Source organism: Phascolarctos cinereus, unplaced genomic scaffold, assembly GCF_003287225.1.
Source record: "Phascolarctos cinereus isolate Bilbo 61053 unplaced genomic scaffold, phaCin_HiC Scaffold_3;HRSCAF=262, whole genome shotgun sequence".
Classification (NCBI taxonomy): Eukaryota; Metazoa; Chordata; class Mammalia; order Diprotodontia; family Phascolarctidae; genus Phascolarctos; species Phascolarctos cinereus.
The window spans coordinates 51923228-51935433 of NW_027555736.1; the positions used below are offsets into that span (position 1 = coordinate 51923228).

At 36.8% G+C, this 12206-nt stretch overlaps 1 protein-coding gene and 1 pseudogene across 3 annotated transcripts in view; both read right to left on the minus strand.

Annotated features, from left to right (window-relative positions):
* PLA2G12B (phospholipase A2 group XIIB) overlaps positions 1-12206 on the minus strand; it is a 31837-nt gene that overhangs the window by 14291 nt on the left and 5340 nt on the right. The gene's annotated exons all lie outside the window — the stretch shown is intronic.
* On the minus strand, positions 944-10408 carry LOC110221429 (RNA-binding protein PNO1 pseudogene; annotated as a pseudogene).

Here is a 12206-nt window from a genome sequence, read left to right on the forward strand (position 1 = left end):
AGGCCAACACTTGTATGTGCACTTGATCTCATCCCTGCTCACCTCCTCCAGCAGATTGCATCCCCCCTCACATCTTCAACCCTTCCTATCTAGTTATTCCTTCCCTACTGTCTTCGAACATCTCTGTCTCCCCCATCCTTTAAAAAAAACTTTCACTAGACTAACATTCCCTCAAGCTACCATTCTCTATCTCCCCTCCCTTTCTCAAACTCCTTGAAAAAAAATTGTCTACTTTTGCTGCCTCCACCTCCTTTCAGTCATTTCTCAATCCCCTCTAACCTGGTCTGTAGACTTACCACTCTTACTCATCTGCTTTCTCCAAAGTTACCAATTAGTCCTCTTTTCTGTTTAATTTTTATTGCTTAACCAAAAAATCCAGCAGGCAGCTAGGTGGTGCAGTGAATAGAGAGCCGGATCTGGAGGTAGGAAGACCTGAGATCAAATTCAGCCTCAGATACTTACTAGCTGTGTGACCCTGGGCAAGTCACTTAACTTCTACCTCAGTTTCTTCAACTGTAAAGTGAGGCTCATAACAGTATCTGACTCCCTGGGTTGTTGTGAGGATCAAGTGAGGTAATATTTGTAAAGTACTTAGTGCCTGGCACACAGCAGGCACTTAATACATGCTTTTTCCCTCTCTCTCCCCCTTTCAAAACAGAAGAATTCCAATTGCATACTTGCTATATAGTACAAGTGAATATGTAGGTACATTATACCAAAAGAAGAGAAGACAAATAAATAGCTTAAGTATTATATAATATCTAAGTCTGCATAGTATCAGACTAACTGTAGAAACACGGTTTTCCTTTTGTTTCTGGATGAGAATGACAAAGTGAACTCTGGCTGATTACAAACAAATATCTCTTCACCTGGCACTGTTGCTGCCCCTTGACGCAGCACATCTCCAGCTTTTTTCGGGTACAAAATGTCCCTGATCTCAACATCAGAATTGCTTTGCCAGCACAGCTCAAATGTTACCATAGCTCTTGGATGGATAACTTCCAAGGATGATGTGGCAGGTGGCTGCACTTGTCATCTTAATGTTTTGAAAAAAACCAAGGATACCAATGTTCAAATCAGCCAAAACTCTCTGGGTCTGGGTCACACTTTCTATGGCAAATTTAATGTTTCATTTTTTCCTAGCAATTTTTTTCTATTGCCTTGGAGAGGCGACCTCCCTCTTTACATTTGTAATTTCTGTAAAGATTTTAGGAAAAGATCATCGACTCTAACCTAATGAAGGCAAGGGCATCCTCCACCTGAAATCTGAGAATAAAAGCTTTAATATGTAAACAGCTTTTGTTGGAATGCTTTCATCCTTGGTTTCTTTACAAATCCTGATTTCTACTTTTCTTTATTGTTAAGGTTAGAATCAGGAAGACCTGAGTTTGAGACCTGTCTCAGACACTTTTTAGTTGTGTGAAACGGGCAAGTCACTTAACCTTTCTGTGCCTCAGTTTCCTTATCTGTACAAATAGAGATAATAATAAGATCTGACTTAAAAGAGCTGTTGTGAGGATCAAATGAGTTAATATATTTAAGCATTTTGCAAACTTTAAAGTGCTATATAACTGCTAGCTATTATTATTGTTATTATCATTATTATGTTAAATTCTACTTGAAGTCCCAAGTGTACTAAAACAGGTCTAAACATTTTCATCCAGTTCTCTTTGAATGGGATATATCTGTTGGCAGGTACTAGAATTTTCTTCATTTCACATTTGGTACCTGAGAATGTGTCTCCAGGTGAAGGAGGAAAATCAGGCTTGCTCTGGGGCTTGGACTATATCCTTGTGACTAGCCTTCCTTCTCTCTTTGGCTGCTCCTCTTCTTGCTGTCTTTGTGTTTTATCAAACCATCCTGTCCATGCTACAGAGAAGGTAGAGGGTTTCTAGCTCCCCCACATCACCAATGGATCTCTTACTTGTCAAATCTCATAGTCTTTTTTCTCCTATCTACAGCTTTTGACACTTTTGACACTGCTCTCCTCAAGACTCTATCCTCACTGGGGTTTTGCCATATTGTTCTTCCTGGTTTACCTCCTACTTATCTGAATGCTCCTCAGTCTCCTTGGCTCACTCATTATCTAAATCACACCCCTGGTGGGCACTAGATGCTCCCTTAGATACTGTTCTGGGCCCTCTTCTCCTTCTATAGTCTCTCTCCTGGCTTTAATTGCTATTTTATACACATTTCTCTCATATCTGTATATCCAGCCCCAGGATCTCCCTTGAACTTCAGATTTGCATCCCTAATTGTCTATTGGGCATTTCAAATTGGATATCCCCAAGACATCTTAAACGCAAAATGTCCCGAACTGAATTGATCATATTTTCTCCCGAATCTTCCCTTCTTCCAAACTTTTCTATTTCTATCAAAAGCACCATCATCCTTCTGGTGTCTCAGATCCTAGACTCCTCACTCTGCTTCACCCCATATATTACCCTGTAGCCAAATCTTGTTATTTTTCCTTTTATAACATCCCTTGCATCTGACCTGTTCTCTCTATTCCCACAGTTACCACCTGAGTTCAGGCCCTTGTTATATCTCACCTAAATTTTTGCAACAAGCTCCTAATTACTCTTCCTGCCTCAAGTCTCTCCCACACCAGTCCATCCTACATTTGTTGTTGTTGTTGTTGTTGTTGTTGTGCTGATTTAGTCATGTCTGACTCTTTGTGACTCCATTTGGGGTTTTCTTGGCAGAAGTACTGGAGTGGTTTGCCATTTCCTTCTCCAGCTCATTTTATAGATGAAGAAACTGAGACAGGGATAAACAAAGGAAAAATAGCATGGAGGGAAATACACAGTTACTTATCATAACTATAAATGTGAATTGGATTACCTCACCCATAAAATGGAAGCAGATAGCATAATGACTTAAAAACTGGAATCATACAATATGTTGTTTACAAGAAACACATTTGAAGAAAATAGATACACACAGAGTAAAGGTAAGGGGCTGGAGCAGAATCTATTATGCTTCAGCTGAAGCAAAGAAAGCAGGGATAGCAATCATGTTCTCAGAAAAGCTAAAGCAAAAATAGATCTAATTAAAAGAGATAAGGAAGGAAACTATATCTTGCTGAAAGGTACCATAGACAATGAAGTCATATCAATACTAAACATATATGTACTGAATGGTATAGCGTCTAAATTTTTGAAGAAGTTGAATGAGTTACAGAAGGAAATAGATAATAAAACTATACTAGTGGGGGACCTCAACTTTCCCCTCTCAGAACTAGATAAATTTAACCAAAAATAAACAAGAAAGATGTCAAGGAGGTGAACAAAATTCTGGAAAAGTTAGATATGATAGATCCCTGGAGAAAATTGAATGGGAATAGAAAGAAATATACCTTTTTCTCAGCAGTACATAGCATCTACACGAAAATTGGCCATGTATTAAGACATAAAAACCTCACAATCAAATGCAGAAAAGCAGAAATAGTAAATGCATCCTTTTCAGATCATAATGCAACAAAAATTACATTCAATAATGGACAATGGAAAGAGAAATTGAAATTGAATTGGAAAGAATAATATAATCTTAAAAAAAACATGTGGGTCAAAGAACAAATCCTCAAAACAAGTGATAATTTCATTAAAGAAAATGACAACAATGAGACAATATGGCAAAATTTATGTGATACATCCAAAGCAGTACTTAAGGGAAAATTTATATCTCTAATTACTTAATCAATAAAATAGAGAAAAAGCAGATTAATGAATTGGATATGCAACTAAAACAATTAGAAAAAGGACAAATTAAAAATCCCCAACTAAACATTAATTGGAAATCCTGAAAAAGCAAAGGAGAGATTAATACAATTGAAAGCAAGAAAACTATTGAACTAATAAATAAAACTATAAGCTGATTTTATGAAAAATAAAACAATAAAACACATAAATCATTGATTAACTTGATTTTTTTAAAAAAGGACAGAATAAAACCAGATTACTAGTATCAAAAGCAAAAGGGGTGAATTCACCATCAATGAAGAGGAAATTAAGACAATTGTTAGGAGCTATTTTGCTCAATTACATGCCAATAAATTTGACAATCTAAATGAAATGGATGAATTCCACAAAAATATAAATTATCCAGATTAACAGAAAAAGAAATAAAATACTTAAATAACCCAAGCTTAGAAAAAGAAATTGAATAAGTCATTAATGAACTTCCTAAGAAAAACATCCCCAGGACCAGATGGATTCACAAGCAAATTCTACCAAATACTTAAAAGAACAATTAATCTCAATACTATATAAACTATTTGAAAAAATAGATGAAAGAGTCCTACCAAATTCCTTTTATGACACAAATATGGTGCTGATACCTAAACCAGGAAGAACCAAAACAGAGAAAGAAAATGGCAGACCAATTTCCTTAATGAATATTGATGCAAAAAAAAATTAAATAAAACACTAGCAAAAAGATTACGGCAACATATCACAAGGATCATACGCTATGACCAGTTGGGATTTATATCAGGAATGCAGGGCTGGTTCAACATTAGGAAGATTATTAGCCTAATTGATGAAATCAATAACAAAACCAACAGAAATAATGTAATTACCTCAATAGATGCAGAAAAAGCCTTTGACAAAATCTAGCACCTGTTCCTATTAAAAACACTAGCGAACATAGGAATAAATGGAGCTTACCTCAAAATGATAAACGATATTTATCTAAAATCATCAGCAAGCATTATCTGTGATGGGAATAAGTTTGAAACCTTCCCAATACAGTTGTGGGTGAAGCAAAGATGCCCATTATTACCTCTATGATTTAATATTGTACTAGAAATTTTAGCTATAGCAATAAGAAAAGAAAAAGAAATTAAAGTAATTAGAACAGCAGTAAGGAAACAAAACTATCACATTTAAGAGTTTTTGCACGATAAGACCGAGGCAACCAATGCAACCAAAATTACAAGGAAAGCAGAAAAGTGAGGGTGGGGGGAATTTTGCAGCAAGTATCTCTGATAAAGGCCTCATTTCTCAAATATGTAGAGAACTGTAGAAAACAAATTTATAAAAACACAAGTCATTCCCCAATTGATAAATGGCCAAAGGATATGGACAGGCAGTTTTCAGACAAAGAAATCAAAGCTATCTATAGTCATATAAAAAGTGCTCTAAATTACTACTGATTAGAGAAATGCAAATTAAAACAACTCTGAGATATCACCTCACACTTATTAGATTGGCTAATATGACAGAAAAGGAAAATGTTGAATGTTGGAAGGGATGTGGGAAAACTGGGACATTAATGCATTGTTGATGGAGTTGTGAACTGATCCAACCATTCTGCAGAGCAATTTGGAACTATGCCCAAAGGGCTATAAAACTGTGCATACCCTTTGATCCAGCACTACTAGTCTATATCCCAAAGACATCCAAAAAGAAAAAAGAAAAGGACCTATTTGTACAAAAATATTATAGCAGCTCTTTCTGTGGTGGCTAAGAATTGGAAATGAAAGGGATGCCCATTGGTTGGGGAATGTCTAAACAAGTTGTGTTATAGGATTGTAATGGAATATCATTGTGCTATAAGAAATGACAGGCAGGATGATTTCAGAAAAACCTGGAAAGATTTACATCAACTGATGCATAACAAAGTGAACAGAACCGGGAGAACATTATACACAGTAATAGCACTATTGTTCAATGAAGAACTGTGAATGACTTAACTATTCTCAGCAATACAATGATCCAGTGATCTAATGATGAAGCATGCTATCTACCTCCAGAGAAAGAACTGATGTTTGAATACAGATTGAAGCATGTTATTTTTCACTTCTTTTTTTTTCATTTTTTTTCTTTTATTTGAGTCTTCTTATACAAAATGGTTACATAATTGCCCACGTATAACCTATATCTGATTGCTTACCAGGTCAGGGAAGGGGGAAGGGAAGGAGGGAGGGAAAGAATTTGGAACTTAAAACTTTAAATAAAAATGTTTTAAAAAAATTTTAATAGTCCCTGCTCTCAAGGAGCTTACATTCTAATGACAGAGACAACATGACATATACAGGATAAATTGAAATGATCTCATAAAGAAATGTCGCTGTTCCACTGTGGGAAGAGGGAAGGTTATGAGTAGAGTAATGGGGGGGGCACAAAATGGAGATTTTCTTCTGCTTCTTTAGCAAAGACAATCAGGAAATCAAGGCCCCCAAATTCTAGGAACAAAAAGAGCAAAAACTTGGAAGAGGTTGACTCCTGAGACCCAGATGAAAAATGTCATTGAAGGAGGCAGTAGGAGAGTCATACATGTACTCTTAGAAAGAACCTTAGTGATCTTCTAGCCTAATCTCCTCATTTTACGAATGACAAGTGACTTGCCCAAGGTCTTACACAGGCAGCAAGTGGCAGAGTGGGGATTTGAATCCAGGATCTCTAACTCCAACTCCAGGACTCTTTCCACTGTATCAGCTCCATTTGTGTGGTATGGGTCAGTGTTAATTTTTTTTAAATTATATTTATTTTGATTGTTGCTCCTCCTTTGTTCTCAAAGGGGACCAATGACGTCAGGAGGGTGATGTCTTGACTTGCAAATGAATAGGATTTCAGTGAAACAGGGCTGTGCAGAGTCATCAGCCTCACGTTCTCCTCCAGAGTCACTGGAGTCCACTGGCAAGACACAGGTCAAGAAGACCAGCAATAGCCTCGGATGCAATGGGAGGTCATGGCCTTTTTAAGCTTAGGTCTTTCCTAGGCCTCAGTTTCTCTGAGGCAATAACACCCATTCAATAATTAAAGGCTAGGTAAGAATTGAGGGAGAACATTCATTTTGAACTTAAATACAAAAAGACCCAAAAAAAGAGCATTTCCATGTACACCACATAGCATAAAAAAAGATTCAATACAAAACTATGAATTTCCATTTCATATTCTTTACTTTTTTAAAAAAATTATGTAATAATGTTTATAGTTTTCAAAGCTACCTGTTTTTCTGTGCTTCCTTCCAAGTTTTCTTTTGTTCTCTGCTCTGAATGTTTTATGTTTTTCTCCCTCCCTTCCTACCCCACCCTAGAGAAGGCTATCATTGGACATGAATGTGTGTGTGTGTGTGTGTGTGTGTGTGTGTGTGTAAAACCATACTGTACATATTTCCATTTGCCAGTTCTTTCTCTGGATGTGGATACCATCTTCCTTCATGAGTCCATTGTAGTTGATTTGAGTATTTATAATACTCAAAATGACTTAGTTGTTCAAAGTTTTCCTTAGAACAATATTGCTGTTACTGTGTACAATATTCTCTTGGTTCTGCTTATTTCACTCTTCATTATTTCATGCAAATCTCTTCATATTTTTCTCAAATCAACCAGCTCATCATTTCTTATAGCACAGTAATATTCCATCACAATCTCATACCACAATTTGTTTAGCCATTTCTCAGTTGATAGGCATCCCCTCAATTTCTAGTTCTTTGCCACCACAAAGAGAGCTGCTATAAATATTTTAGAACATAAATTCTTTTCCTTTTTCCGTAATCACCTTGGGGAAACAGACCCAGTAGTGTTATTGCTAAGTCAAAGAGAATACACAGTTTTATAACTCTTTGGGTATAATTACAGATTGCTCTCCAAAATGGTTGGATTAGTTCACAGTTCTACCAACAGTGAATTAGTATCCCAATTTTTCCATATCTCCTAGACTATTTGTTACTTTCCTCTTCTATCATTTTAACCAATCTGATAGATGTAGGATAATATCTCAAAGTTGTTTTAAATTGCATTTCTCTAGTCAATAATGATTTAGAACATTTTTTCATACGACTACATATAATTTTGATTTCTTCATTAGAAAATTGCCTAATTATATCCTTTGATCATTTGTCATTGGGGAATGACTCTTATTCTCATAAATTTGACAAAGTTTTTTATACATTTGAGATATGAGACCTTTATCTGAGAAACTCTCCATAAAAATTTTCTCCCAATTTTCTGTTTTCCTTCTAATCTTGATTATGGTGGTTTTATTTGTATGAGCCCTTTTTTAATTTAATGTAATCAAAACTATGCATTTTATACCTCACAATGCTTTCAATCTCTTATCTACTCATAAATTATTCTCCTACCCACAAGTCTGATGAGTAATATATTCCATATTCTTCTAATTTTCTTATGATATCTTCTTTTATATCTAGGTCATGTAACCATTTTGACCTTCTCTTGGTAAATGATATAAGATATTGGCCTATGCCCACTGCCAGACTACTTTCCAGCTTTCCCAATAATTTTTACCAAATAAGGAATTCTTGTCCCAAAACCTTAAATCTTTATATTTGTCAAAGACAAGATTACAATAATCATTTGCTACTGTGTATTCTATGTCTGCTCTGTTCCACTGATCTATCTTTCTGTTTCTTAGCCAGTATCAAATAGTTTTGATAATTACTATCTTATAGTGTAGTTTAAGATCTGGTACTGCTAAACCTCCTTCTTTTACATTTTATTTGTTAATTCCTTTAATGTTCTTAACTTTTTGTTCTTCCAAATGAATTTTATTATTTTTTTCTAGTTCCATAAAGTAATTTTTTTGTAATTTAATTGGGATGGCATTGAATAAATAGATTAGTTTAGGTAAAATTTTCGTTTCTGTTATGTTGGCTCTGACTATCCATGAACAATTAATATTTCTCCAATTATTTAAATATTATTTTATTTGCATAAAAAGTGTTTTATAATTGTGTTCACGCAATTCCTGGGTTTGTTTTGATAGGTATACTCCCAGAGATCTTCTACTGTCTACAGTTATTTTAAATGGGGTATCTCTTACTACCTCTTCATGCCAGAATTTGTTGGTGATATATAGAAATGCTGATGATTTATGTGGGTTTATTTTATATCCTGCTACTTTGCTAAAATTATTCATTGTTTCTACTAAGTCTTTAGCTGAACTCTAGGATTTTCTAATTATATTATAATATTGTCTGCAAAGAGACATAGTTTTATTATCTCATTGCCCATTCTGATTCCTTCAATTTCTTTTTCTTCTCTTATTGCTACTACTAGCATATCTAATACAATATTGAATAATATTGGTTATAGTGGACATCCTTGTTTCACTTTTGATCTTATTGGGAAGGCTTCTAACTTATCCCCACTACAAATAATGCTTGCTCCAGATTTAGTTTTTTAAAATTCTGATTTTCTTAAAGATTTCTAGCCTTATATTTGCTTGTGTTTTTTTTTAACCCCACCCTCCAGTTCCTTATAGTTACTAAAACACAAATACAGGAAAGATCTGTCAGTTTAAATATAAATTTAGTGAAAGGAAGTTAAGTGGAAAATCTTCCAACAATGCAAATCACAGCCCATCTGTGACTCATTAGATTTTTGGGTAGAGACTGAGAGCTGGAAAGGACTTTAGAGATCACCTAGTCCAATTCCCCAATTTTACAGATGAGGAAACTCAGACTCAGAGAGGTTACATGACTTATCCAAGGATGTGTAGGTAGCAAGTAAGAGGACTGGTGTTTGAATCAAGGTTCCCTGACTCCAAACTGTTCTTTTTTTTTTCACTGTACCAGCCAACCTAGGGCACATAGAGGCTGAGTCCAGTTTTCATCACTTTCAACTCAGTTCTCTATTAGGGGGGGGGGGGGGAACACCTTAGAAATGTACAAGAAAGTGAGGTATTTCAGGGAGGACAAGGTAGGGGAGAAATTGGAGGTGAGAGCAGAGATTCAGAGGAGACAGGAAGGGAAACTCTGGGTCTTGTAGGTGAAGGACAGCAGCCCAGCTCTCCTTGACACAGAATCAAGAAATTTCTCCAAAGGTTTAACAAGGACAGAACATTATGAGTGACATTGCTCTGTAAAACTGGTAAAAAAAAAAAAGTAAGTTATTATTATTATCACCTGTCTTTCTCTTTGCATACCTTTCTGATCAGTCACTGTCAAGGACGGCTGGGGTTTATTACCGGGGCAAGGGGCAGTTGTTAATTCTCCATTCCCTAGGTGGGGTGATTTATTTAAACAACCACAGTGTCTGCCTGCGTATCAGAGACCTTGGCCACCCTACATCGAATGTCTGTGTTTCTCTCAAGTTTGAAGTGGTCACTTAATTTTAAGGTATCTATTGGATTTTATTTCCAAAAAGAGTTGGAGTAAAGTATAGATTAAATTGAATATTTAAATATCGTTAAGATAAGACACTTAAAAGATAAAAACAGAAGGAAGCAGAAGAAACAGATATTCCCAGAGAGCAAGTTTGTCAGATTACAACATTTCAGCAGTTTGGCTCTCTGACAGCTAAGCCTGTCAGAGAAAGGGAAGGTTAGGTTCCATAGCTTTTGCTTTCTGACAAGAGATAGCTTGCAAATAATCGTCATGGAGACATTATAGATAGAAAGCTGGAAATTACCTGAGAGCTTAGTGAATCCACCTCTTCCATTCTGAGCCCCTAAAAGGCCAAGTGATTTGGCCAAAGTCTCACAGGTGAAGTGAATGGCAGCCATGACTGGAACTCAGGCCCCCTGACGAGTTAATTTTCAGAAATGAATTTTTCTTGGAACTGAACTCAAGTAAGAATAGACTGAGTAAACTGTGGCACATGGATGTAATAGGATATCACTATACTGTGAGAAAAAATGGAGATGATGAATACAGGGAGAATAGAAAGACATGACACAAAGTAAAGTAAGCAGTACCAGGAAAATAATATACTCAATAATTACAACGTAAACAGAAACACCGACAACAAAACATTGAAAATTGAAAGCTGTGGAATTCTGATGACCGAAGACTGCTGCAGACTAAAATGGCTGCAGACTGCCCAGCTCTCACCAACCTACTCCAGCCAAAACCTGAAATTTGCTCCACGGTGAATAATGCTCAAGAAATTCAGTGAGAAATGATAAGATGTGACTGCCTCCACCCTACAATGACACAAAAAGTCAATTAGAAGCCACAGGCAACAGATAGGGTGATGGTCAACAGAGCAAGAGCCAGCAGGGGCAAACAAGCCCACAGGCTGCCAATGACCAGGAACAGGGGAGACACAAGGGTAGCTTGTGACACTCTGTGTCCACAGGCAGAGAGAGTGGAGGGCCTTTCAATTGCTCGAATAAATGTATCTTTTTAGGTTTCTCCTGATGCCTAGTCTTTTCATCAGCCTTGGGATGGTCTGAATCCTACAGGATGAAGATGGGCTTAGAAATCTCAAGGTACAGCAGCAGTCAGGGTGACAAGAACAGTGAAGGTGTTCAGAGGATCAAGGTTCCTAACACTATGTCCTGAGACACCACTGACAGACCTGAAGACCCAACTCCCTGAACCTCAGAGAGTTAGAGAGGCCTAAGCCTAGGAGGTAGAGATCATCGTCAGAACCCAGGTGACGCAGGGTGAAACCAAGCAGAGCTGACTAATCTACCCAATGTCATACAGGTGGCAAGCAGCAGGGACAGTACGGCTCTGGAACAAAGCCCCATTTCAGGAACTAATGCTGGGGGAAAAGAAGTCACCGGCCAGGAAAAAAATTCCTGAGAATATAGAATTGGCCAAAAATTAACCTTAGAAGGCGAAAGAAAGCAAGCCCATAACGACTAGAAAGGTACGTTATTTGAGCCATTGAAAGTGATGATACAATAATTCAGCAACAACAGCAACAGAAGGCTTAGGGGTCTCTAAAGGGCTACAAAAGGAGGAAAAGAAGGGAGGGTAAAAGGAGGAATTCACTAGTGTGGAAAGGAGGAAAAACGGGGTGGAATGTGATGTTTCTTGTAGCTGGAGTGCGTGAGAAGTAGAATGTGAGAACATTAAAGGAAGGGATGATGGGAATGACAAAGGGGGGTCAAACATCCACGGGGAGTCAGGTTTAGAAATACTACAGAAATAAGCAGTGATGGGGACAGGACACTAAGAGGAAGGAACTTCTTGATTGGGGGACAAGCAAAAGGGTGGCAATTGAAACAAAAAGGAAAAGAAAAAGAACTAGAACCAAAAAGGTTGCTCAAGTGGGGGATGACTGGATAAACTGAGGTAAATGAATGTAGTGGAATATTATTATGCCATAACATGTGATGAATGAGATGATTTCAGAGTCCTTAGATAGTATGAGCTGATGCGGACTGAAATGAGCAGAACCAGAAGACAAAATCTATAAGGATAGTAACATTACGTAGAAAAACAACTTTGAAAGATTTAAGAACTCTGATCAATGCAATGACTAACTCTGTCTCCAGAGGACCTAT